Source organism: Lepidothrix coronata, unplaced genomic scaffold, assembly GCF_001604755.1.
Source record: "Lepidothrix coronata isolate B3197 unplaced genomic scaffold, Lepidothrix_coronata-1.0 Scaffold78, whole genome shotgun sequence".
NCBI lineage: Eukaryota > Metazoa > Chordata > Aves > Passeriformes > Pipridae > Lepidothrix > Lepidothrix coronata.
This window is the reverse complement of record NW_016690258.1, coordinates 2606440-2633849: the sequence shown is the minus strand read 5'-3', so window position 1 is coordinate 2633849 and position 27410 is coordinate 2606440. Positions and strand designations below refer to the sequence as shown.

The window sequence follows — 27410 nt, the reverse complement described above, 5'->3', positions numbered from 1 at the left end:
ACTGGCAAAACGCCCTGAACCTCCCTGATTCCTCTACCTCATGCTCAGGGCAAGAGCACAGTTGCTGGGAAACAGAGGATCTGGCACTGAGTGAATTCTTGTGTCTGCTTCAGATGCTCTGTCTTCAGTGTTGGCACTGAAGGCTCAGGGTGGTCCTCAACATCCCATAAAGAGAAGAGGAGCACTGCTGTTAATGAGGGCTCTTGAGTGCAGGTGCTCTGAATTGCAGCTGACTTTCCTCTTAGGAGAGCTTAGGAGCTGCAGGGGATGATGCTGAGTGTGAGGAACAAGCCTTTAACTCGCTGACATGCATTTTGGCTCCAACAGTGTCTCAGTGTGACATGTTTTATTGCTTTAGTGGCCTGTGGCTGCTCAGTAGAGCAGAAGACTGCTGGGGTGTTTTGTTCTGGTGCATTACCCTGAGTCCCAGAAGGACCTTAACCGGGCTGGGCATCCCCCAGCAGAGGAGGTGCCTGGGGCTGGGAGCTGCTGGAGAGCAGGACAGAGAGCTGTGTGCTGGCAGGAGTGGGCATCAGTAGCCAGCTTCCTATGGCCATCTCCTGAAGGCTCAGAAAAAGGGGCAGGGAGGATGGTTTAGTGTTTGATGTGAGCAAACACATGAAAATTTCCAGAACTGCTTCTTGGCTTTCCTGCCCACGCTCATTTGCTGGGCTGACACACACTGTAGGGTCAGAGGGATGTCGAAACTTCAGCAAAGTGTAGTGTTTGTGGGCTGAGTTGGAGGAGCGTGTGTACACACAGGCAAAATCAACCCCTGTGTATGTGGCTAGAGGACCCGAATTGGAGAATTCATCCTGTAATTTGTATTTCTGCACATAAGTAGCTATTTCTATATTTGGTGGGAGGAAAAGAACTCCAGTGTGAACACAAGAGAATCCCATATGGCTGATCTGAAGAGAAAATGTGGAATATTAAGTTGTCTTTAGTGTCTCTAGTGCTGTATTTGTACTGTCCTTTGAGGTAAGAAGGAGACAATATGGTACTCTGGCACAAAAAAAAGAAGAAGAGACTAAAATGGAACTTTTAAGAGTATGGGCCAAGATGGAGATATTGAGACTGTGACAAAACTGAGCTGCCAGCTGAAGAGACAGATGACTTTGACCTGCTTCTCTTCTCCCAGCCTTTCTGAAACACTGGAGACCCTTACAGCTGTAAATATTCACCCCTCACAGTCGGCCTTGGATGTCACTGGAAGGAAAATACTGCAGCTTTTTAGTGGGTTGATCTGCTTTGTGCTGGTTTCTCATGGAGAATGAAGGAATTCTTTCTAAACCTCAAAATGTCAGTCTTCATGACTGGCCAAGAATCTGGAGCTAAGTGATAAATGGGGCATATTTCTGTCTTGTAGTGGCTTTTTTTTCTTTTTTTTTTTTTTTCCTAATGCTGTAAGTAGTTTAATGGAGTTTATTTTTAGGTTTTTTTTCAGTGGGTTTTTTGTTTGTTTTTAAGGACCAAACTAGTCAAATCCAGATTTGGAAACAGGTTTAGTCAGGAAGTAGTATTGGTGACTGATGGAAATATCAGCCAGAAGAAAATGGTTTCCTGGTTCTTGTTTTCAAAGTGATTGTTTTGATTGTAGATGACGCCATAAATTTTCCTAAATTTGTGACTTCATGGAATCCACTTTGCCTGCTTCTGCATTAGACTGTGGAAGGTGCCTTGGGTAGCTGAGCTGCAGGAGCAGCCAATGTAACTGGGATATACAAGGGGCTGGAACCTTTAAAGAAGGAATGCAGCCTCCTGCATTCATAGGTTTAGTTTCTTGGGTTTTCCTGCCAAATACACTCCCTATTCCTACAGCAAGTCAGCTAGAGCAGAAAGAGAACTGGTATTCTCTGTAGCTGGGTTTCACAGCATCTATTTATGTTTGAGCTTTGTGGAGCAACCCTCTCGGAAGTGAAGGGCAGTAGGAAATGCTCATGTGCATGGATGGAGTTGGCATCTGCTGCAAGGGGCAGGGATGCTCAGCAGTGTCATCAGCACTGTGCTAATAATGCATCAGCACTGTGCTAATAATGCATCAGCACTGTGCTAATAATGCATCAGCTGTGCTAATAATGCATCAGCTGTGCTAACAATGCAGGGTGGGATGCCATGGGCTGGCAGGAGGTTGTTGGAATGGTGGGGCTGTATATTATCGTCCTGACTGCAGAGGAATCCTGCATATCTGCTGACTGTTCATGACATGGGAAGGATTGATTCCTGAAGTGTTCTACAGGGATGGAGGGAAGTCAGATCTGGAGTGTTTTAAGCTGCCTTTCTTTTCCTGTAAGCCTGTTGAATGACACACTGTGCAAACAAAGACTTATTGAGGAGGAGAGCTTATTAAAACACATTTCAAAAATAGCTGAAAACTGAGCACCTTTGGATTTTAATGACCAAATTCGTGGGACCTGAAGCCTCTTCAGGCTATGGTCTGAAGAACACAGCCATCCCATTTGCCCACCAGTGTGGCAGGTCCAGCTGTTCCATGGTACCACCAGGATCTTGCCACAGGGGTGTCATCTCCTGGGTCCCACAGAGCTGCACCAGAGCCAAGCTGTGGCCACAGTGGGGGTGCTGCTGCTTTATAGAGCCAAAGCTGCAAGACAAAGTGCTCAACAGTGAAAAATTGAGTCTAGTTTTCTCCACAATAGCATCCTGCTTGACATAATCCCGACTGCCTTGTTTTCAGGAGGGAACAGCACAGTATCAGGGCTGGATGGGCTGGGGAGCAGGGACAATGCAGCTGCAGGGTGAAGCTCAGCCTTGCTGTCCTCCCCTGCCTGGAGTTCGCCTCTTGTTTCTCCTGAAATTTGCTGAGCAGAGCCCTTGTTCCCTGTGGTCCTCACATGTCCCACTCGAGTCTGAAGAGCACTCCTGTGCCTCTCCAGCAGGTTGGGCACCCCTAGACTGACCTCACTTGAAACCACTTCATCTCTTGCTGAGGCTGCGGCTGCCCGTGGGGTCACCTCAGCAGTCCTCTTGAACTCTGTGCTCCTGGGTGACTTTTCTTGGAAGGATTTGAGCTTGTTGTCTGAGACAAGTGCATGAATGAGTTGAATAGGCTGCTCTAACTCACATCAGACACGTCCTTCTGCTTTGTCTGAGAAGGACACTGAGGACTGGCTTACCACCCCCAACTCCAGCCTCTGCAAGGGAGAAGAATCCACATGAAGGAAAATGTGCCACGATTTTCTTCTCACCAGCAGAGTAAACTACAATTATTTTTTGTGTCAGAAGCCCACAGACCTGTTATGGGCCACAAAACAGGCCTTTGGAGGCAGCATAACTCGGGGAGGAGGTGGGTAACTTGGAGGAGTCACAAACTAACTCAGTACAGAGCAGAGTGGGCACTGAGGTGTTTCTGCACACTCATGTTTCTCCTGCAGATGGTATGAGCTCTTCAAAGGGGATGCCAAGACGTGCCCACTTGGTTAATGGTGCAGGAGGACAAAGGTAAAGACAAAGGTTTTGTCTTTAAAAAAATGATCAGACAGTGTCTGAGAAATCATTTTGAGTGTTTTCTTCCCAGCTACCAATGCTGAGACTGGAGACATAGGGTTACATGAGGCAAATCTTGAAAAGATTTCTCAGACTTGGTGAATCCAAGCAGGGACAAATAAAACTTCTCACCGATTCTGATGAGAGAGAGAGCTTTGAGCTCAATTGAAATGTGAATAGGAAGTCTAATTTTCTAGCTTGGTGGCATCTTGTGGGGGTGGTTTGAACAGTGCACTGCTCTGAGTCAGGCATCAGATGTCTCCAATAAGCAGATAAGCTGGTTTCTGCACAGTGAGCTGTTGTGCCTTGGGCCACATGGTGCCAGAGCTACTGGTTGTGGTGTCTGTCAGGGCATTTCAATGGGGGCAAAATCAATCTGCTACATACGATAGAACAAGTGTTTAGCCTTTGTAAATCATTTGCCTTTAACCTCAGAGATCTGATCCAAACCCATCAGAAAGCAACAGAAGTTTCCCAGGAATTTGTGTGGGTGGTAGAGCTGGCTCCCTTGAAGCACAGGCTGGGACAAATATTGGCCCAAGCAGCCCTGATGGTGAAAGCTGGACAGTGCTGTGTCTCTGGACTTCGCACAGAGTGATCTCTTCTGTAGCTGGGGAGTCCTTGCAGGCTGTCTTGGATAATGAGTTTAGTCCATCTGAGCAACTTTCTCACCCTGTCAGTACTTTCTGTGAGATGGGGCAACTGGCTTCTCTGCTTGGTGCCTCTGTTACAGAGGATTTGATGCAAATTGAACAAAAAGGATGAAAGTCCTGCCCCAAAGAGCTGTAAAGTGTGTGGTCCTGTTGTCTCCTTCAAGTACCACTGGGTTCCATCCACTGCCTGCATCTGCCCAGGCTCCTGGTGGGTCCTGGAGCTGTGACTCCTTCCTGGCTGAGTGCATGGGGTGACTGATGGAAATGTGGGGAAGGGATTTCTCCATCCAGATGCCTTTCTTCCTGTGTTTTTCTGCAGCCTTGGTCTTCCATGGCAGCTTAGGTTTAACACCTGGTGCTGAAAGTCACAGGGAAATGTGTTTCCCACCCAGTCAACTTTATGGTGTTTGTCTTAAATGTCCTTATAAAGTCTTCTGTCAGGACTTCAAGACTGAGGTAATATCTATAGCCCAAATTTATTCCCAAAGAATTACTTGGTGCTGGTGTTTCGATTATGAGCAGCCTTTTCAGTTGTAAGCCTTAGCAGTTTGATAGCTCAGGTCCCTGGTGTCTCTCTGACCATGCTCTGTCCTCGTGAGCTCCCTGTTGGAGCTGCTCTCACGGTAGGCTCAGCTCAGAGTGCTGCTGGCTCTCCAAGAACTGGAGCTGAGTGCTCATGTTTGGCAGAGGCACAGCCTCTTTCTAAAACTGTCTCCAAGATAGTTTTGCAGGGGTTTATGTCTCCCAGACGGACAAGCCGGGTGGTATTTTATATGGTGTCATTGTTTGTTTAGCTAATGAAGGAGGGGAAAACAAAGAGCTGGGATCCTTGGCTCTATGAAACAGCTGTCAACAAGCAGCCCCGAGAGAGCGGATGAGCAGGGACCTCGCAGCCAGGGCACTGAACCGGGGCTCCGAGGGATGTTTTTGATTCCTGACTCTACACAGTCATGGATGAAATGCAGAAGAGGATGCCTCAGCCCAAAAAGAAGAGGGAGATGCTGGGAACTGCGTGCTTTTGCTGGTTCTCTCCCAGGGAGCAGCTGCTGCAGCTGGTGCATGGTGGAGACCAGCTTTTTTCTGCCCACCTGGAGTGAAGGTGACCCTCTTCTGCAAACATTCTTAGTCTTCCCCATGGAAGAACTTGCCCACAGAAGGGTGGATTCCCCCACCTCGTGCCTTGTGCCCTACCATGTAATGCGGGGCAGTTCCTTTAGTTGTTTTTTTATCTGGTGCTGAGAAGGCTGGAGAGAAGCTGCTGCCTGGAGGAGCTCTGCTGGAGAGCAGAAAGTGCGAGGGAAACAATAAAATGTCTTCTTGCATTCCCCCTTTACTTTGCCATTTTGACTTCAGACGCAAGCTGCCATCATTGCCACATGGGGCAGCCACATGAAAAGCACCACTAAACAGTTCTCTGAGTTTCTCAACAAGAAACACAGCAGTTAAATATATTTAATCTGCGGGTATTGTTCATCTTGGCTTTAATTTCCTGTTCTCAAAAGGTTTAGGAATTTAAACCCATGAATCATTACCGGAGCTGTTAATGGTTTGAGCCTCTTTCAGAAATGGAGATAAAGGAACTGATATTAATACCAGCTTAGCACAAATTCAACCAGAACAATTCCATGAAAAGTTCCTGCCATCCCAGAGATACCGCTTGGTTTCTAACCATGACAAAAGCTGCTAAGAAGTGGGTAGGTGGATGACATCATTCTCCCCCAGGTAAACAGGATGCTTCCATTTAAAAATGTCTCTCTGGCAGGTTATGGGCTGCATCATCCCCACCAGTAGAGCTCCAGAGCACTGTACTCTTCCTCTGTTTCTAAAATTGCAGCATCTATTGAAGCAGGCACTTTTTCAGAGTGTAGTCATGAGATTTCTCTGGCACTGGAGGTCATGCACTTACTCATGTTGAATAAAAGATTGGAAGAAAACTTTGCTTAGTTCCATCTCACTGGGCTGTCAGGTAACTGCTTTTATACTTGCAGGATGTAAGCATCCTCCCAAAGTCCTGACCTGAGCAGGCTTCCAGATACGTTAGAAGCAAGGTCTGGTTGTGAGATGCTTCAGTGGAGGATGTGGCTTCCATTTCTCTGCAGAAGGAACAGGATTTAGGATAAAACAAGTTATTCGTCCTCTTTCAGAAGCCTGGTTTGCCTGGATCATGCAAGACCTCCTTTGAATCCTCTGGGATTGAACCCTGAAGGTCAAAACAGGAAATCCAGGAGAACTTACAGAAAGGTCCTAACTAATGATTGTAGTCAGAAGAGAAGCAAAAACTATGTGGGGACGGGTTTATTTTTGATTTGGCTTTAGTTCTGGAATGTCATAGAAATACAGAATTATTCAGGTGGGAACTGACTTCTGGAGTTCTTTTAGTCCAATCCCCTACTCACAGCAGGGCCCACTGCCTGGCTGATAATGTTGATAGATGTGAGTGTGCAAAGAAGCTGCATCATTCTTTCTTGTTTGATTTGTACCTTTGGGTAACATAGAAGGAGAGAAACTACAAGGCAGCTGCAGGAAGACATTTGGAAGGAACAAGCTTGATCCTCCTTAGCAGGCTTGCTCTAGTGATTGTTATTTTCAGGATGGAAGAGGAATGGCCTGGTTTCATCTTCCTTCCTCCACTTCTCTCAGGAAAGGGAAGACCTGGTGTAGAGGAGGTGGTCCTGCTTCGTCTTGCTCCCTGCACTGGGAGTATGCTGGAGAGTTGCTGCTAAGTGAGATGGGGGATTGCTTTCTGTGCATTCCTGCTGTGACTGGAGTTCTTGCTGTCCAACAAGTATATGGTGGAAGAAAGAATGTGGAAAAGGGGCATGAAGCACAGCAGCGTTTTCTGGCAGCTCCAGAACGTGCTGGGTTGCAAAGGGCCTGGATGTCCAGCTGTGCTGCACCAAGTCACTCTGTTGTCCTAATGCTGATGAAGCTGCAGCAGTTTTGTTCCCAAAAACTACCTGGTCTTCTACCCTGTTTGGGAAGAACTGCACTATTTGCTTATATATATGAAAATATAAGTGAACTCTAGTGAGCAATGGAGACATTCCGACAAACACAGCTGTCATTTACATTTCTCTCATCTTAAAACTTTCTTTAGAATTTGAGACCTACGAAGCAAAATTATAAGAAATGCACCCCCTGAGAGCTGCAGCTTCTAGTTCCAAAAATCTGGTACCTGAGGACCTGAGGGTGTTCCTTGTCATCCCTTCAGCAAACCACCTGTGAGCCCGGTCTGGGCAGTTTGGATTCCCTCTGAACACAGCAGAGCACCGTGTCATCCTTGCTCCCCAGGAGCTTCTTGTAAGGAAAAGGCCTCTGTCCCCTTCTCGCCTCTGTTCTCCTTCATCAATGAGCTCGAGTCTCTGAGGCTGCAGCCCATGGCTGTATCTCTTTCTTTCACAGAGTGCTCTGGAGCCACTCCTGCTCCCGGAACAAGTACACTCAGAGCCAGAAAGCATCAGGCTCCGTCGGAGCCTCTGGGGCTGTCTCTCCATCTGTTTGTTTAATGACGCGCGGCAGCCTCATCTCTGACTTTGCACCCTCAGGACAATAATCCACTCTGATGTTCAGGCCAGCCTGCTATTCTTCTGAGACAAGACTGCAGCTGGTGCACTGCAGGCCAGAGAAGGCTTAAAATTCTTTTTCTGTATTGCTTTGTGGCTCATAATGTTGCTCTGAGATCTGCAGGGCACACTGAAATTTTGCACAAGTTGGTTTGCTTCTTTTCTGCTGAAGGAATGGATGAGCCTCAAAATCCTGATACACTTACTGGTGGGGAGAACAATTGCTTGAAGGCTGGGAGCAGAGGACTTTCATCTAACTCCCACTTTTGCTGAGGTGTCTTTCTCCCCTTGCTTCTGGCATACAATGAACTGTTCAGATCCTTTGGGCTAGGACAGAGGAATGAATGTTTGCAGTATTGCTGTTGTTCTGTAAAGCAATGATTGTGGTGGCAACTAGTGCTGATTTTTGAAAGCTTATTGCACAGTTTTGTGAAGCAGTGATGGATAAGTGACTTGTTGTCACTTACCATCCAGAACCACCAGGATCAGGAAATAACTGTGGTAAAATGGACGTGCCAGGGCGGTGTTGGAGCTGCCCCATGTCCTGTGAACGCTGTGCGGTTAACAGAGGAAGGAGGAAATAGAGGAAAATAAAAACAAACCACACTTGAAAGAGAAGACCAGCTAGAGATAAGTGCTTTGTCATAGGTGCTTTGAGCAGCTGATACCTGTGATAGAGGGGGAAGCAGGTGAGCACAAGCAGTGCAGTGATGCCAAATGATATCTGAAGGAAGTTGGCCTCTGAAATCACTGTGTGAGAGCGGGGAAGCTTTAGGGAAGGGAGAGTTCAGTTAAGTGCTGGTTTCAAAATCCTTTGCTTTAATTATTTACTTCCCAAGGACTTTTGTGTGGAAGGTGTTGTGGCTCCTTTCTATACAGGTGCCCACGTGTCAGAAGGGAAGAGTGGCAGGGACACTAACCCTAAAATTGTCCTCTTGGGGATGCCCAGCTGGTAGTAGTCCGAGTGAAATAACCCCAAGAAAGGAAGGACATCCAGGGGTGTGCTTTGGGTTTAGTGTCCTATTAAATAAGGGGAAACATGCTTCTGGGATCAAATAAGGAAAATATTTGTCTTTCCCATAATCCATTACTAGGTCTTCCCTTTTGTTTTGGAGGTGGAGATCATGTGCAGTAATTCCAGCATGTTGTACCTCATATCATGCTTCTCAGGTAGACCAAAGAGGTTACCCAACTAATCTGGTTCTGTGCATGAGGCCTTGTACAAACAGGGGTTCTGTTCTGCCGTGTGCAGTCCAGGCCCAGGGCACTGTGAGTAGGACTTTCTGAAGCAGGTAATATGGCCTCAGGGTTTTCTGCAAGTTCCATATGGTCTTGACTCACCATGGGACCAGGAAAAGATGTTTCAGGGGCCCTGGAGAATGAGGGCTGGCAATGGCAGGGAGAGCTACTCTACCTGCTCTGCCATTGAGAAGCTTGGGCCAGCCAAATACCAGCCAATACCACATCTGAACGTCTGTAGTGGCTGTCAAAGGCAATTCCAGGCCGGATGAAGTGCAAACCCCGAACTACAGACAGATGGAGCAGGGTAAGAGGGAGCTGTGGGTCAGAGGAAAGCAGCAGCTGATGAGTGCAGGCAGCTTTCTCCAGGGTGAAGGAGCAGGAGCAATTTCCTTTTCGGAGCCAACCGTTACCCAGCGTGGTGCTGAGCACAGTGGGTACCGTTCAGGCAAAGCCACCAGCAGTGCACTAACAAAAGCCCTGATGAAGAAAGGAGCAGGCTTATCATTCACTGAGGAGCTGCAGCTACACCAAAAGAGCCACGTAGGAAAATCACAGATGGGAGCAACGTGTCTGCATGTACCCACCCGTGTAACTGTGGGATGTGTGCCCAGGGCAGGCTGACCTGGCTGGGGCCTGGTGTCCTGAGAGCCTTCAGTACAAAAGGTTATTGATTTGCTTGAGCCTGTGTTCAGTCAAGGAGCTTGATTTCACTGAAACAAGGTCAAACCCTCCCAAAACCAGGAGTTGAAAGCGATTTTTGAATGCTTGAGTTGATTTTGTTGAGTGGGATCGGGGGCTTGAACACTTTAAGATGCCTGCATTTAGGGCATCCTTAATTGATGGTAAAAGTCAGGGTGATGGAAGTCTATTCCCATCATGTGCTTGTGAAGGGACCTCACAGCTCTGGACAAAGCAGGACAGTGCTTGCCTGCAGTGCCTTTAGAGTGGGAAGGGCCATGAATGGGTGTGGGAGCCCTTCCGTTTCCATAGCACAGCATCTTATGGAGTTTACCCACCAACAGACTGTGCAATCAGCCTTTCAAATTCCTCCATTTGCATCCTGATAATACTGGAACAAGGCAGTTTTCTCCATTATAAAAATCCCCCTCTGCTCCGCCTTATTCAGAGGTGTTCAGGAAATCTGGTTCCTTCCCCTCCTCTCTCCCTGCTCCCCCAAAGTGCTTTTCTTTCTCCAGAAGCAGCATGTCGCGTCTTTCTCTCGCCCCGGCAGATGGATTCGGGTGATTGTATGTGCTCGGGGTTAGTGCTGCTACCTGCTATTTTAGCAGGAAAAGCCCCCGCGTGCACAAGAGAACAAAGCCCGAGGATTCCCGAGGTCTCCATTGATGCAGAAAGCACCCGAGCGGAGCGTGAAAGAGATAACAGAAGCGCAGCAAGATCCTCCTCCCTCTCTCCCTCCCTCCTTCCCTCCCTCCCCCTTCCGCGCCCTCCCTCCGATTCAAGGAGCAGAGGCTGGTTTGTGAATGAGGAGCCGAAACTCGTTCAGACGGAACAAATAACCAATAAAGGCTCACAATAGCGGCTGCTCACAAGCCCGAGTCAGGACGGAAAAGGTAGCGGTTCTCCAGAGGGGGCTTATTTCCCGAGGAGTCATTGGTGCGTGACAGATGGAAGGAACTAATAAAATATTATGGACTTGCAGAGCTTTGATCTTCCTGCTTTTCATTTTCCCCCTTCTTCCCAAGGGTACAGGCTGTGTTATCGAAATGGATAGGGTGGAAATCTCGTTTGGAAAAGGCTACCCTGGCAGCGTGGCTGGTGGAGAGAATGTCAGGAGCCCTGATGCAGCACCGTGTGTCAGTGTGGGCTGGATTTTAGCTGCAGCAGGTTTTCACAGCCCTTGAAGACCTGTATCCCTTCCCATTATGCTGATGCCAGTACATCTTTCGGCCTGCTTGCAGGTCTGCTGGAGCAGGGGTGGGGTGAGAACAGCCATTTTGCAGCTTTGCACTGATTTTGCAGATTCTGGACTATGTGCAAGAAAGAGTAAATGCATTTTTGGGGCCAATGTGCTCTTCTGATTTCTGTTCCAACTGCTGCAGCTCACAGGGACCCAGCAGCCCTGAGCTGGGGCCCTCAGCAGCCAACAGCTTTTAATCTAATTTTCCTATTGTGACTAATCTTTAGGGTGAATAGGTTTGGGGTTTGTTTCTGTGGCTGTAAAGCAGAGAAATTTGTTTTCTTTCTGGAGAAGTCACTGTGGTAAGAGCCCCAGGCCTGGGGCTTGAATGGAGAGCATGAATTTTGGCTGGTGCAGAGCTGGTTCCCTGGACAGTGAGAGCTCTCCTTGATCTCAGGTTATCTCTCTGCTGTTGTCTGTCAGTCTGCCTGTCTGCACAGAGGGTTAGCCAGTCACTGAGGGATTTATTGCTGCGTAGGATTCAACTCTGTTTATTTTTTTTCCTCTTCTTAAAAAGGGGTGTTTGTGAGTGCCTCTCAAAAATGCTTTCTTTAAGTTATCTGGTCTGACTCAGTTCAGAACTACTTCTTTCCTGAGCTCCTGCCATCCTCACTTGCCTCCTCTGAGCAGCTGTCCCTGCTCCACCTCACCGTGGCAGCTCTGTCACAATCATCACTCAATAATGCCAGTCCACATCTCGGCCACTGAGGAATCTCCCAGGCTTGGCAGCTCCAGCTTCTGCCTTAGCCCCTCCTGCCAGCTGAGGTACAAACCTGCCTCCATGGTGCAACCATAACTCCCTGTTGTTTGCTCTTTTGGTATTGCTGGTTACAACCTATGGAAAGGGCTGCTCTGTCCCTGAAGTGATGGAGTTAATATCCCTGTGAGGGTCTTGCACCACCAGCCCCTGGAGTTTCTTGTCTGATAAAAGTTTGAGTTGCTGTTGAGGGCAATGTTGCCCCTTCCTTGGGAAGGTGAAGGGTCTGCTATATGTGAGAGGAAAAACCCCACAGATTTGAGTTCAACATTTATTGTGTTTTCCTTAGTGCAGTGTAGGAGGGTTACCTCGCTTTGTTAGAGAAACACAGGATGCTTCCAGTTTGTCTTTGTGTTGTCTAAATCAAAATGTATGTGGCTTCACACTGAGAAATAATGATCCAGAGCTACAACCAGGCGCAAGCTGAGTCAGTTAGCAGAGGTGGGAAGGGTAGGGAAATCATACGAGTGTCGTGACTTTTGTTTGAAGATTGTCACAGAACTGGGCAGAAATGTGGGGCTAGAAACAGGTAAGGGAAAAGGATTTCTTTAATATCAGGGTATAACATTGTAACTCAGGACCTCCATGAGGCTTTTCGGTTCCAGATACTGTATTTTGCTTTTTTTGTCCATGAATTTATTACATTCCTTGGCAGGTCCCATAGGCACTTAATCACAATAGCTGGGGGGGTTCTGGATTAGGGTGCAACAGTAAATCTGCAGATGTGCAGCTCTGGAGTAATTTCCAGCTGTGTTACAGATATGGCTTGCCTGGCTTCATTCTAGCCAAAAGCCTGTGGTTCCTGCTTGTTTTTCATGGGTGGTTTTCTAACCAGTTATTCCCTTTGCTGAGCAGAGGGAAGGGAAGGAAAGGATGCACTCTGCCCTGAGGTGGGTGCAGAATTATTATCCCTGGCCAGGAAAAGCAGACTCCAATGGATGCAGGTGATACCCTGGGCAGGGAGATGCCTGTAAGANTAAGAGTCAGGACTGATTTTATTTTTTTTTTTAAATTTGTTTGTTTGTTTGTATTGTGTAGCGCTGAGAAAACTGACAAATTATGAGTTAAAATGGTTCTTCTCTCCTTTAAATTCAAGAGCAAATTAGGAAGAGAGGGCTGTACAGATTGAATGCTTAAAATAATATCTTGAGGTTTGTTTTTTTTTTTTAAACTTGGTTTGCCAAAAGCTCTTACTAAGACTTTTTGCGCTGATCTTGGACAAGAAAACATTGCAAAATACCACATTCTCCTTGGATGATAACATTGTTTCCTGCCCTGCTCTAATACCAGCCCTGCCGTCCTTTTGCCTCAATTCCTGGGATTGCTTTACTCAAATGTTTGTGTTCTCCACTGGGCTGGACTCTGACACTTCCTACTGCTTTTGGAGGGCTGGTTGAAACTGCTCCAAGCCCAGAGGCAGCACAGCCCAAATGCTTGCTTGCTCACTCCTCTGGAGCTAAATCTGCGTTCCCAGCTGATATTCCTGACAAGATCCCACCCCTTCACCTCCAGAGAGCCAGGTGGCAGACGTAAATCCAACCAACTGGATTTATAATTTCCACATGGAAGTGACAAGATAAGTGCCAAAGCTGTATCCCTCGGCTATCCCCCGGGAGCATCAGTGAGCTCTGGCGTTCGACTCCTCACAGATAACATGGTTCTTTCTGCAGACAGATGGGCTTTGATTTCAGAACACGCTGGTCTGAGACTGGTAGATCTGGTTGTGTTTGGAGCAGATGTACCTGCCTGGAGTCCTGTATTAGCTGTTTGTCCCATCCCTCAAACAGAGACCCGATTTCTTGCCTTTGTCTCCACCACGTGCCTCGTCTGCTCCAGAAAGTTTGCACAAGGGGACAGCTCTTGGCCAGTGTGAGAGTGAATTTTCCAGACTCTGTTCCCATTGGGGTTTCATTGTTTGCAACCTTTAGTGTAGGGTTTTTTTCCCCTCTCCTTAAACCTAGGCCTCTGTAACCTTAATTAGCTGACTGTGGACATAAGCTTGCTTGATACACGGTGGTTTGGATGGGGAAATATAAGCAATGGAGGTGGTGAGGAGAGATGCTCAGGGTTAGTGGTTTGGGCCTGTGGAAAATAATTAAGTCAGTGTCTTTTTTCCCTCTCTCTCTTTTTCATGAACCTGGATACAAACTCAAAATTTCCCCCCAAAGCCCCTCTACAGCAACAACCAAATCAGAAATTGCAGATCCCAACCCTCTCAATCCTCATTTTAAATAAACACCTTAACTCTAATTATAACCTGTGTTTAAACAAAGATTTTTATAAATACCCCAAAGTATTCCTGGTGACTCATTACTTTAAAAATGTCAAAATAGGAATTTCAAAGCATTTTTTTTCCTTTCCCCCCATTCAGTGTTTAACAAAAGTATTTCAGTGCGTTTGTTGAATTGTGGGTTTGTTTAAAGTCAGAGATGTTTTTTCATATCTGTCTTTGCTGGCAGATCCACAGCAGGTTCTGGGGATGGTTCAGTGGGGGTGCTCCCAGCAGCCTGTGGGACCTGGGTGGTTGACAGCCCCCACCAGGACAAAGGTAGTCCATGTTCCTGTATTCCCTCAGAGGTGGACATCCTGCTGCTTGGTAACCCAGTGTGGACAGCTGGGTGCAGAGCTGGGCAGGTAGAGGAGCAGACAGTGTAACTGTACAGGGTTATTGTGCAGTGGTGGGACTTGTGTTACACAACAAGGGCTCCCAAGAAAAGCAGGGGGCTGAAAGCCTTGTCCATGACCATGACCTTGGTCTGAGCTCAGAGGAATAACTGAGCGAGCTGAGAAAAGGTCCAGAACTGCACTGGCCTCTTCCCACCTCTGCCCAGCGCAGCTGAGCCTGTCCAGGGGATGTCACTTGCTCCTGTTGGAGTGCAGCAGATGGTTCTCTCCAGGACTTTGATGCTTCTTTGCTGCCACTTGGCTGAGCTTAGCACCAGATTCCCATCTCAGAGAGAGAAGAGCAAAGAATAAGCAGGCTCTCACCTGCTAACAACACCAGTGTCCTGCTAGCTGGACTGGCAAGGTGCTTCCCACCCTGCCTTGCTCTCTGCAGAACCCCTGCCTTTACCTTGGTCTGATGTGACCAGTGCAGAAAGAATTAGAGATATTTCTGTAGCTAATCCAAAATAACAGATGTTCCCAGCAGTGGGAATCTCCTCTACCCTGCATGGGAGCAGCATTCAGCACAACCTCAGCCCGGAGTTAGTTTTATCTCCTGCCTGTAATTTTCACAAGGAGAGGGAGAGAGTGGCAACTTGTGATAAACGCAAGTAGATTTGGGTCTAAAATGAGAAATATTAGAGGGATGATGTGTGTGGGCAGATGTTTACCCTGGGGTGTGCAGCGTAGCAGTGTTTGTCACCTTTAATTTTAAGAAGCGAAGTTCGATATGGCTTATCCAAATCCCTGCTGGGGAGGGAAACTGCGTCCCTTGCTGGTTTGTAAGTAGGGAACCAAAGTGAAATGGCTCAGTGCTGTGTCCTGCTGCCAGGACCTGGGGGCTGTGTCCTGGTAGGACCATGGGGAGCAGGCCCAGGAGGGACAGAGTGCCCCAGAAGGGTTCACCTCTCCCATTATGATTGAAAATGAATCTTATTTAGCCAAGGGTAAACCCAACAGGGGACTGTCCCCAGGGCTGCTTTTACTTCTCATGCAGTCTTTCCTGGTGTGCTTTTCTTGTGCTTCCTTCTCAAGGCTGGGAGGAACAGGCACCCCTGAGGGCCAGATGTCCCAGAGAGCCACAGGTATCCCTCAGCCTCAAGCCTCTTCCAGCCTGGCTCCATTTGCTGAGCTCTTGCTCAGTTTGCAGCCTCTCACACAGGGGGTTTGCAAATGCCTGACAGTCCCAGGTGTGGTGAGAGCCACCTTCTCCTGATGTGCAGGCAGAACCCTCACCACACGTGATGGGATTCACTGTGGCACATGAAAGGATCTGGAGATAGTTTTCCAAAAGATGAGTGGGAGCTTTATTCTAAGGGAAGCCAGGCCTCTGGGTTTCTAATCTGGAGGCCAAACAGAAGGTACAAAGTGAGTGACCCTTTGCTGCCTACAGGGTGTGCTGCTAACAGACAGCTTCCTTCACTGCTTCCTCATCCCCCTTTCCACCAGCTTTTCCTTTCTTGCCTTGAACAAGTCTTCCACAGCAGAGGTTTTGGGGGTCATCCTCCAAGAAGTGGGCAGTTTGCTGATGTGTGCATGGCAGGTCTTGCTTCCAAGCAAAGAGGCAGCTGCCCTTGGATACCAGGATGCCCAGAAGATGTGTAGCCAGCTGGAAAGGGAGAAACTGGTCCCAACTGATTTACAGCAGCAGGATGCTTTGCCCTTTGAGCCTTATAGGTGTCTTTATGTATTTTTTTTTTTTGAGATATATATAATGTTTGGTTGGGTGGAACCTTTTTTAGGTTTATAACCTTTTTTTCTGACTTTCCAGATAAAAAAATAGGTTGTTTCTATAGGTAGTTGTTTCCTAAAATCTAAGGATAAACAAGTGAAGATGTATTACACTGGTACTTAAACCTACCTCTTCCAAAGCAGGTCACCAGAGTAGTTTCAGGGTGATTAAACCACCATAGACCAAAATAATTGTGAAAGGCAGTCTGAAGTATCTGTAGAAAGCAATTTTTTACTATCAATTACTGTATCTTATATTTTGGCTGAATTCAAGGGCCTGTTTTCTGATATTGGTCCCTCTCATCTTTTAATCACAGCCGTCCAGTGAAAAAGAGCAAAATTATGATTGTTTCAGAAAAATTGACTGTGATTAAATGGCTGCTTCCTCTCAGTGGAAAGTAACTGTCTGGATCTATGTGAAAAAGTCCCCATACCCTCCTTAAGGAGTATCCAGTTGAGGTGTGTTTATATGAGCCCTCACACCAGAACCTGGTCCTTCCCCAAAGTGGGTCTCTGATAGCACTGATAGTTTCAGAGCCACTGTCAGGAGATGCTGCTGCACATATAAAGAAATCTCTGCTCTAACCCCCCTTCAACATAGAAAGAATGGTCTATTTGCCACAAGGAGCTGCTGTGAGAGTGGATTAGTTAATGCTTCAACAATGTTTGGAAGTATTTATAGCATTAAACTAATCTTTATATCACTCAGTAAATAGCTGTTATTTCTTTATGGCAGGCTGCATATATGGGCTGTTATGGTGATGCAGCCAAAGGGGCTTTTGATACTTTATTCCCATTAGAAATCAGGCAAATACATTTCCTGGGTGCTTTTGAAAATTTCTGCCATCAAATCATTAGCAGCAGGAGGGGAGAGAGGACAGAAAATATGAAATGCAATGTCTCGCCCCGTTTCTCAGAGAAATTTGGTGGGGGGGAGCAAAGTTAGGTTTCAAAGGGGAGTAGAATTGCTGTACCATATAGTCAGGAGGTGCATGGGTTCCAACCCTGTTCACTGTCTTCTGCTTTACTTCAGTCACATCTTGGTAGCCAGAGTCAAGAGGGTGAATTATAGAAGCCACAGTTAAGATGGTTTCTTCCTCCTGGCAGCAGAGAACTGTTTTATCTTCTCCCTGCTTCCAGCTGTGTCTTCCCATTGCCTCCCTGGCACAGGTCCTGGCTCTTGGCAGACCTTGTGCTGGAAAGATGCACCTTGATAACCTGTGAGAAGCAGGTTTGCTGTATTTGGGGTTCGGTGCAGAGTCTGCTGAGCATCAGAGACATGGCAGAGAGGATAAATAGGGGATCATGAGTGAGGGGACCAGCTCCTTTTGGCACTAAATATCCATTAAATTGGTTCACTCTGTATGTCAGTCGTTTATATTAAGACCAAAGAAAATGTTCATGCACATTTTCATTTGAGGGAAAAGATGGTTTTAGGAGAGCCAAAGCTGAAAAAGCGCAAAGTGAAAAGTTGATTCACTTACTGTCAGCACCTTTGAGACCACTCATCCAGAGAAAAAGCTCCTGGATAAGGCAAAAAGTTTTGCCTTTCGTTTTTACCCTCACTCCAGGTGAAGTGGAAGAAATTCAGTTCCTTGCAGACCCTTGCAGAGTTCACAATGCAAGTGAGCAGCAAAGGAGCAGTTTTGCTGAGATCAAAATGAAGTGGGGAGCTGGGACATGGAAAAGAGGAGAGGTGGTGACGGGTGTTTCTGTGGCCCTCCCTGGGCAGTGGTGGCACAGAGCTGCCCAAGGCACTGGAGGAGCACAGCCCATGGCTAAGTGCTCGTTGGCTTTAACTGTGATAATGTGCTCTGTCGTTCCTTTTGGATACAGCAGTTTAACATTCTTGCTCACGTGGAGGGTGCTGGATGCTGGCAGGGTACTTTGTCTATCTGCCCGAACAGCCGGGAGCAGAGGGTAATCCCTGGTGTTGCTGGGAGGCTGGAAGAGGAGAAAAAGCAAAGGGAAGCTTGAGGATGGGGTCAGAGCTGTTTATTTAACTCAACTCGTTGGCATAACACTGTAAGTGCTCAGTTCAGTAAAAGATTCCTGAGACAATGAAAACGGGAAGCTCCAAGAATAACTATTAGGCACAAAAGGTGCCTATTTCACAGTGTTAAAAGTGTTTAAATTTGCATACACATATACACAGCTGGGAGATCACTAACTCTCCTGGACTGTGGCCCAGAGAGGCTTTACTCCTTCATCTGCAGGACAAATCCTGTGGCTCCTTTGGAACACCCAGACTTTGTCCTGCAGGCTCTTGCCTGTCCTGTTGGGAGCAGACACTCTGTCCTTGCACAATGGGTCACTTCAACAAGCCAAGGGTGTTGTCTGCATGGGAACATCTGCCACAAATCCAGCACAGGTAGGAACCTGAATGAAAACAGATGAGCCTTGACAGAGAAATGAGATATCACAGGATGCCTAAGAGCTGGCAAAGGTCAGCCTCTCTTTGCTGCGTCCTGTCTTTCTTTGATCCTCTGCCTGGCTGATGAAGAGGGGAGACACTCTGTTACTTTGCTGTGCAGGACGTGACAGAGCACTTGGCTGGCCTGAGACAGGGAGAAACTTCTCTGACACCCATATGAACTCAAGGAATTTGTCAGTAAGCTCCCACCTGCCTTGGAGAGCAGTTTAGGAGCATCTGCTTAGAATCCTAATTATCCCTCTTCCCTGCCAAATATTCTGTGGTTGTCAGTTCGGCACAGGTTTGTCATATAAGACTTGGAGTTCTGCATGTGCTGACGCTGCTAAAAATGAGTAAATGAGGACAGAGTTACATTCTTGTTCCCCACAATGGACATCCCTATGAATCCAGTTTTGCTTTAGCTGCCAAGATGACAGGCAGTGGGTTAAGTGGACTGAAGTGTGGGGACTTTGAGGAAAACCTGTGTGTCTCCCTGATGCTGAACAGGTTGGAGATAAGCAGGCTGTGGTTTGGGTTGGGGATGCTTTTCTTCGGTGTCTGCATCAGAGGAAACCATAATTGTGTTCAAGTTTAAATGGCTGTTCATTAGTTTTGGTGGAAAGAAGGCAGGCAAGGTGCCCTCTGGTTTGGTTTCTTCAAAACTGAGCCAAAGTGCTGTTTCAGGAACTGTGACCCTGAGTCTGCTGTTCTCCTCTGCCCCAGGAGAAAGAGGCTTTCTCTTTCCATAGTAAGGTGCTTGTTTCCTCCATAGGATCAAATAATGCAAACCCTCACAGCATCACAATGCAGGGACTGTCCTGCTTTTTCCTCCGGTATAAGCAGTTTTTTCAGTATTTGTTTTTAATTTCCCTACCTTCTTCCCTCTAAATCCTTCTAAAATGTATCAAATATCTCCCTGAATGGCACACTCCTGAGCGTGATTCTTACATTTCTTGTGTACAGTGTTTTCTTCCAGGCTTTGTGAAGTCCTCTTTGTTAGAATGAAATGCAGAAGAGCCAGATGGTTTGGCCAGAGTCCAGTTACCTAAGAAACATAGCACCAGGACCCTATCAGAAACTATTTCCTCTAAAGATCACGCTTGGCTTGCTTTGTTCTAATAACCAGCTTAAAAGTCAACATCAAGCTGTCAGTACCTATTTTTTCCTCCATAATTAATCTACAAAGTTCAGCCTGAAATCAATATAAATGACCTCATGGCTCTTTCTTTTTTTTCTTTTTTTTTTTTTTATTTTTAATCATTCCTCAAACAATGTTTCCCCACATGACTCGTCCCTCAAAGGTGTGTTGAATGGTGACTGGATGATCTTGGAGGTCTTTTCTAACCTTAATGGTTCTATGAACCACACATGCTTTTCTTCCCCCCCAGTAATACTGCAGTGGGAATTTCTGTGGTGTCTTGCTCTCCCTGGCCCAAAATGTCGGGGTTGTCTGTACACTTGGGGAAGCTGGAGGAGCTCTGATACCTTTCTGGTCTCCAGTGGTTTTGGAGCCTCCACAACTGTTCTGCCCTTTTGGAATCGATGGGATGAATAAGGAATGAGGTGTGTGCTGTTCAGGTGTTGGCCTGTACATCTGCTGTGTGCTGATGTTAGATTTTCAATCTTGATTCAGGCTTGAATCAAAATTTTTATTTTTCTTCAGCAGAAAATCTAAGGGAACATTTGGGTTGATTCAGTGGAGACATTCTTGCTTCAGTTCAAATACTCCTGACATCCTTTGTGTTTCAGATTGATTTATTCTGCATTAGCAACCTGACTTTTTAGTCATTATTTAGGAAATGTTTTCTTAAAATTAAATATAAAGTGGGGGGGAAAAACCAATGTTGGGACATCCACCCTCAATATCTCAGAGGGGTATTGCAGAGGAACAAAGACACTCATGGTCCCATGTGACAGGCAGAAATTTATCCCAGAGTCAGTACCCACAGGGTTTCTTCTGGCATGGAGGATATGGTTTAGCAACTGCTCAGTATCATGCTCCAAGCTGAGTGCTCTGTTATATTGGCTTTTATGGTAGTGAGATAAGAGCTGATTTTTCTTTCCGAACAAGGCTCTGATTGTGAGCTGTAACGCTGGGTAGAAATCTGGCCCCGTTGACTTCTGCAGTGTGACCTGGTCGTTGGCAGAGCCTTCACGCTAAGGCATCCTTCTCTCTTCAGAGTTCGCATGTTGCTGAGCCTCTTTCTTTCTTTTTTTTCCCCTTTTGTCCATCTGTGATTGCTCTTGCACAATCGCCTCGTTAAAGCCGCGTATCAAAATAATCGGGTGAAATTGGACGCTTCCTTCGCAGATGGAAAATTTATTGTCTGCTCGTGCCTTTGCGCTGAAGTTGGGATCTGGGGTTTTAAAAGCCCTCCTTCTGCTGGCTATGTGGGAGTTTCCCCTAAAGATGTGGAATGTTTACTGCATACCAAGGGCAAGACATTATGCAGACGCAAGGCTCACAACACCTACAATTTCTAAACCGCATGTGGCCTGTGTGGATTTCCTTGTGCTGAATTCACATGGAAACACAAACACATGTGGCATTTTTGTTGCTTTTCTAGGAAATCACTGTGCACAGCCCTGAAAAATAATACTTCCTACTGTTGGATCCACTGCGTGAGGGGGAAGGTACTGCCTTTGTATCCTGGGCTGTTGGAGCCACATGCCAAGGCTCCTGAGTCATTCACCCCGAGTGTCTGGCTTTCCAGGAAGGCAAATCCCAATTTTAGAACCTCTCAGGGACCGAAGAGCGTCGTGGGAAATAATAAAGGAAAGGTCATCGAGTGTTATCAGAACTTGAGGTTTCCAATGGGGATCATGCCAGGAAATGCACGGTTAGAAGCGGGAGAAACTGTGTTGTGTCAAAACAGTTGAAATAAAGCCAGCAGGATGTGAAGTGGCTTCAGCCTGCTGTGAGGAAGGGTGAAGTGAGCTGGCAAGGCACAAGGAGAGGGGAGGTTGGGGGAAAAATGTGAGCAATCAATAGCTGTCATCTTGCTCTCTGTGACCGACAGCACTGTACAGCTCTCGGCTGCTCCGTCATGGCCGGGGGGATGTGAAGGGCCAGGACATCGCTCTTGACTCGTGGCTGCCAGGTGAATATCAGCACGTGATGATGTCCCTCAGGGCTTCCTCATGTGCAGTCAGGATCTCTCAGGTTGGCACCCAGCAAGGTGGTGCTTTGTGGTCCTTGGGGAAGAGGTGTGCGAGTGAAGGACAGGAGGGGCAGGAAAAATTGTCTCTGCAGGGAGATGTCCCTCTGTCCCTGTACCATCAACCTTCTGTCTCTCTGATGAGGGAGATGTCTTCTTTTTCCCAATTAATAAGGCTGAAAAACACAGCAGTTCTCAGGGAGAGCAAAAGTCCTTTACTTTCCTTGGTGCAAGAATGCTTGAACTCAGCATCCTACCCAAACTGTGATGTATCCTCAGTTGTTCTTTGGATACACTGAGCAAAATACATGTGCACCACCAGCAGCTGCAGGACTCCACCCCAGAGATGGCTCCGTTTCAGTGGTGAAATCACACTGGAATGTGCTTCTCATCCAAACATTAACCCCACTTAACCTAAAAAAACCCCAAACAAACCACACCAAGTTTGTCCTGTTTGAGAACAATTTACTACCCTGCTTTTCTGTAACAGAGGGACTTGAGAGTTCTGTTTATGCCCCTGCTGACCCACTGTGGTTCTTTGTCAGAGAGCTAGAAGGCTTGGCCATGTTATGTTCATGTTGGTCTGGGGGAAAAGGCATCTAAGTGGAAGAGAGAGAGACAATTTACTCCCTTTTTTTAAAAGTCCACTTCTAAAAAGGTTTCTGAAGGCATATCCTTTGTGTTGTTGAACCTTTGGTCATGCAAACAGCCACCTGTTTCGTGGCCTTTGCAACTTCAGCAGAGTTCTTCCAGTGGGGTCTCCTTTCCCTTGGTGTGCCCTCATCCTCCTCTGCTTCATGTTCACTTTTAAGCTTATATAATTTGTATATCTCTTCACAAAATCCCTGGAAAGCATGGCTCCTACTCAGACATGTTCCTACTTAAACTGGTTGCAATGCTCTGCAGAGTTGGTACCTGGAGCTGAACTGCAAGTGTCACCTTTAGTGACTTCAGTGTGTTAATGACTTGTACTGCAAGACTTTGGTAATGCTTTCACATTGTGACACTATGAGTAAGAAGTTGGCACTTGGTTTACGATACCCTAAAAAGCTCCTGGCAAGGAACTGCATCCCTCTGAGTTTCTCTGGGGAACAAATGCAATGTGGCCAGATGCATCTCAGGGCTCGGTCACACAGGATATTGGGGCGTAAGTGAAATTTTGGTGAAAGTGATGTGAGTTACCAGATGGGGGATTGCTTCATAGTTATATCACCAGGGAAGAATATTCGAGATTATTCCCAAAAAGCTCACCATCCCAAAAGGCTCAGATTGTTTCAGTCCAGATTGTCACCTCTCTGATGGTTCCCTTCTACTCCTGGTCCCATTGCTACTAAAATCACTGAAAACTAGGAATGTGCTGATCCAGCAATTCATGATTTAAAAAAGTAAATGAATAGTCTTTTAGTAAGTGCACCAGTTTCTCCAGCTGGCTTGACTTGAGCTGCATTTTCCATCACCTGCAGTAGTGACAAAGTACTGATGCTGCTGATGGCTTTGGGACACATCAGGAAAATTTAAGTCCTTGCCAGTGAGTAACTTCAGAAATCTTCGTTGCTTCTTTGCTCATTTTATTTGGATTTTTTTTTCTGTTGCTGTTATTCTGGAAAAACGAGCTGTTAGGCATGTTGATGAAACCTTTATTCAGAATTTACATCTAATTTGGGAAAGGACTGGAACCAAAGCTGAGGGACACCAAGATTCTTGGTATGGCCACAAACATTTGACAGTATCAAAATGACACAAGGAATGTTGGTGATGTGCGAAGTTTTCAGATTTCTCAAAAGAAAGAAAAACAGGGAGACCTCAGTAAGAATATGAAGAAAGAAGCAAAAAAATTAATAAATTAAATGGGGGCTTGAATCAGTGGCATAAATTTTTCCAGTGAGCTGTTAAATTTTTTGTTAACAAACTCTACTTGAGTCTTTAGCAGGTTCCATAGTCTAACCAAAACACTGTGGAATTCACATACTTCAGCACAGGAAAGCCAACATCATATTAAAATGCACCATCTGATTAGGTGACAACTGCAATTTATTCCCAGGGAAATCCATTTAATTAGTTGGAAGGAGTCAGGATGTTTGATCTTGAAGGAAAAAGACACTTCCAAGGGCTGGTAAATATGAATTTAGGAGAGGGATTTTGTGAGAGGTTCACAATGCATCTGTTCACTGGAACTTGTAAAAAATCATTACAGCGTTCAATTCTCTTGTGAGTCTTTGAATGTAATGAGTGCTCGTTCCAGCAAGAGCTTCAGGTTTGCATTTCATCTGCAGTCAGCCCATTTTTCCTCTCCAGCTCCTTCAGTTGCCAGAGAACTCGGAAATATGTTCCAGAATTGGTTCAGAAATGCCACAGCTGAGCAGGGAACCTCCACATGGGCTGTTGTCCACTGTAATCTGGTGACACCGTGGTCAGAGACTCTGTGCAGTGTGACTTCAGGGAAGGAGCTTCCCTCTGCCTCTAATGATGCTGGTGGGTTTGGGAATCCATTTCCACAGCTGCAGCTGGTGTTTGGCTCCTGTGAAGATGGATGATTTGGCACTTCACCCAAATCCCCCTCCTTCCTGTGCCCAGCCCAGCTCTCCTCTGTGCATATTGCCAGAGCAGCCAGTGCTAAGTTTACATTGCCAGCTGTGTTCTGCACTGTATGGAAACATGGGGTTTGATCCACGGCCTAAAGGGAGTGTGGGATCTCCACATACACATCCATGTACAGATATGGCACAAAACCGGATTTTGAGAAGCCCAGGAAAATGGTTGTACTCAGGAATGTAAGGAGCTATCTTTAAGCCACCTTTCCTGCTTTCCCTTACAGTGCTTTAATGAGCACGATGTAGGAATATATCTACTCCTTTAGCTTGTTTTATTGGAACTTTGATTCAGTATCAGTGTTTTATTAATTACTTCATCCTGTGGTATGTGAAGAGGGTAAACTCTCCCACTGCATATTTCATGGGAACTGAGTAACAGATTTCAGTGTCATTGTGTCATAACCAAACCAAACCCCACCAGTATATGTATCCAGAACATTGTTATTCATGCAGAAACCTTTCCATGAATGGGCAGAAGATGAGATTATTTTGGAGTATCTGGTGCACTGCTAGTCTGCCTGCCACCAAGAGATCTGAACTGCCCCTGCTTTCTTTTTTTAAAGCCTCCAGCCCTTCACCCACCTCTTCCCTATATTAAATATTCCCCCTTTGACTGGGAAGTAGCTCTGTGAGGCTTTCTAGGAGGAAGGAAGGGACAGCTAATAACAGCATTAAACCTGACCTTCTGTGTGTGCCTGAGCCTGCTTTCCCCAAAGCCATGCATAAATTAACATTCTGGGAATAAAAACTGAGCCTGTTTAATTTTCTGTTTGACTAGAAACATTGAGAAAATGTCATGATATTTGATTTCATCTTTGTCTGTTTTCTGCCCCTGCTGAATGAAGCTCATTGGACTCTCGAGACCCGAGCTCTCACGGCGTGTCTGGGAGCACATAAAGGGGCACTGTCCCTCAGGCATGTGCTCCTCAGCTACGCAGGAAGTATTGGGTTTTATGTTTGAAGCCTGGCTGAGGTTCCCTAATGGCTGTTAATCCTCTGGTTTCTTTGACTACATCCTGTGCCAGACCCAGTCCCACCTCAGCAGGCTTGAGGTTTTTGCTTGCTTCACATAAGTGTCCAAAAATGTGTAGGAGGAGGCTCCATACCAGACTGTGTGTGTGTGAGTGGAATGGATTGAAGGAGCAGCTACAACAGCTAAATTTTCCTTGCTGAAACATGGAAAAGTTGAATGTACTTTCAAGGGACAAGCCACTTTGAAGGAAGAGGAGCTCTAGCCCAAAGGGGCTTTAGGTGAGAGGCAGCAGGGGAAGTTAAGAGAAGTTTAAGGGTGGGTTTAGCGAATCTGCTGCTGGCAGTTGTAGCTTCACTGAAAGCTGTGGGAATTCTTGCCAGGTGGAGACATGGCCTTGAGCATTGTTGATATAAGGAATCATTTCCCAGGAGAAAGGATAAAAAAAATTAACCTGGAGAGACGGCCTGACACATTGCTATGGTAATGAATCCTAAAAACAAAAAGTTTTCGGAGGAAATGAACCCTTTGCTCACAGTCATCCTTACTTTTCCTCAAGGTTTGTGAACAGGGCTGTTCTCCTGAGTCCAGTGCTGCTCCAATGGCTGCAATCCCATGGAAAATCTGTCCCAACAAGGCATTTTTCCTTTATCCATCCTTACGGTCTTGCTACTATTCTCTTGATGCTCATCTCTTACATTCCCTTTCCCCATGGCTTCAGGTAATCTTGTTTGCTCTGATGGGACTGATCAGAAATCACTAATCTTGAGTAAGAGCTACCAAAGATGAAAATCAGTAAGTGAGCTTGCTGTGTAAATGGGGGAAACTGTTCCCAGCTCCCAGACCTTGGTGCTGTCTTTGTTGGCCAACGTGTGCCTGTAGATCCCTGTGCCCACCCTGGGGAAAGCCTTGTTAGTCTTCAGTCAGTTTGAAGCCACTATAAAACTGTAGTAGCCCAGACCTCTGAGTTTCTGAAGAGAAGCTGACTGAAAGGTGTGTGTATGTATTAGAGGCACATTTGCCTAATGCTGGCTCTAAAACCTGTCCCAAAATTTCCCTTGTTGTCCCCCAAAAGGTGTTATGATCCTGCCCAAAATGTGTGTTCAAGCTGCTTTAACAAAGCAATGGTTTCCTCAGACCCAGGGACCTCTTGTGTGCTCTGGCAGTGACTGGCTCACTGACTGATAGCTGAGGTTTGGGATGCCCTGGAAATGGCTGGAAAATGAGGTACAGCACCTCGCTGTGTGTCAGACTTTTCTGGCCTTTGGGGGGCTTGTTGAAGCTGTAGGGCTGGTTAAATGCATTTGTTTGACCAGGATTTTGAAGTTAAATGCCTGTAATAACGTGTACAAAATATATTGTTCTTGTACCAACATGAAACTCACTGAGGACTTTTAAGCAAAATCTGTGATTACTCTCCAGGGTAGCGGGAACATGGATGTGTGTAAATCAAGAGACTTGAGATCAGCAGCATCTCCAAAAAGTTGTTTTAGCAGCTGTGATTCCTTTCAGTGTTTTATTAACATATCCAAACTCCTCCTCATACTGTTTCGTTCTTGCCAAGGAAACACAGACATGTTTGTCGAGGGGGTACAAGGGGGTGTCTCCTTCTGTGTCTCTGTCTACATATGTAGATGCTCATCAGCACTTGTGTTCTGAGACTGGCCATCCAGGATGGGCAGAGCCCCTGGGGAAAAGACAACCTGCTCCAAGGGGTTTGTCTTACCAGGGAAGACAGACAGCAGGACATGGATTTTTTCCTTTTCTCTTCAACAGGAACCCTGATTGTGTGGCTGGTGGAGAGCACGCAATGGGAATGTCAGCATGAGAAGCGGAAGAGCAACCTGGGTCTCCCAAGTACCAGACTGGCAGCTCCTCCAGGGATTGCTGATTTTCCTCCGGTTGCTGTGTGATGCTCAACTCTTCTGTTTGTAAAGTGGAGACTGTGCTGGGGTTCAGCTGATGAAGAAAATCCCCATGTTTTGGAGGTGAGCTGCTCAGACATACTCTCTTCTCAATGTTTCCTTCTAGCTAGTCTGAGTATTTGGGATTTTGTCTGTGAGACTGTATTTCAGTTTTAAAAGATTATTTGAAATAACCTAATTTTTTTTTACACATTAACTGTGAATCCATTTTTACGATTAGACATGGATGGCTCTGAGGGGTTATTAGGAATTACTGGCTACTGCAAATAACAGCCAGAACATGAGTGAAATTCTGACATCTTCCATAGCTCTGTGTGC

At 46.4% G+C, this 27410-nt stretch overlaps 1 long non-coding RNA gene across 3 annotated transcripts in view; it reads left to right on the top strand.

Annotated features, from left to right (window-relative positions):
• The window catches only part of LOC108499781, a 227722-nt gene that overhangs the window by 100007 nt on the left and 100305 nt on the right, over window positions 1-27410 (top strand). For all 3 annotated transcript variants that reach the window (XR_001875652.1, XR_001875651.1, XR_001875650.1), the window contains exon 2: window positions 26944-27155. This is a non-coding gene — a long non-coding RNA (uncharacterized LOC108499781). The remainder of the gene's footprint in view (window positions 1-26943; window positions 27156-27410) is intronic.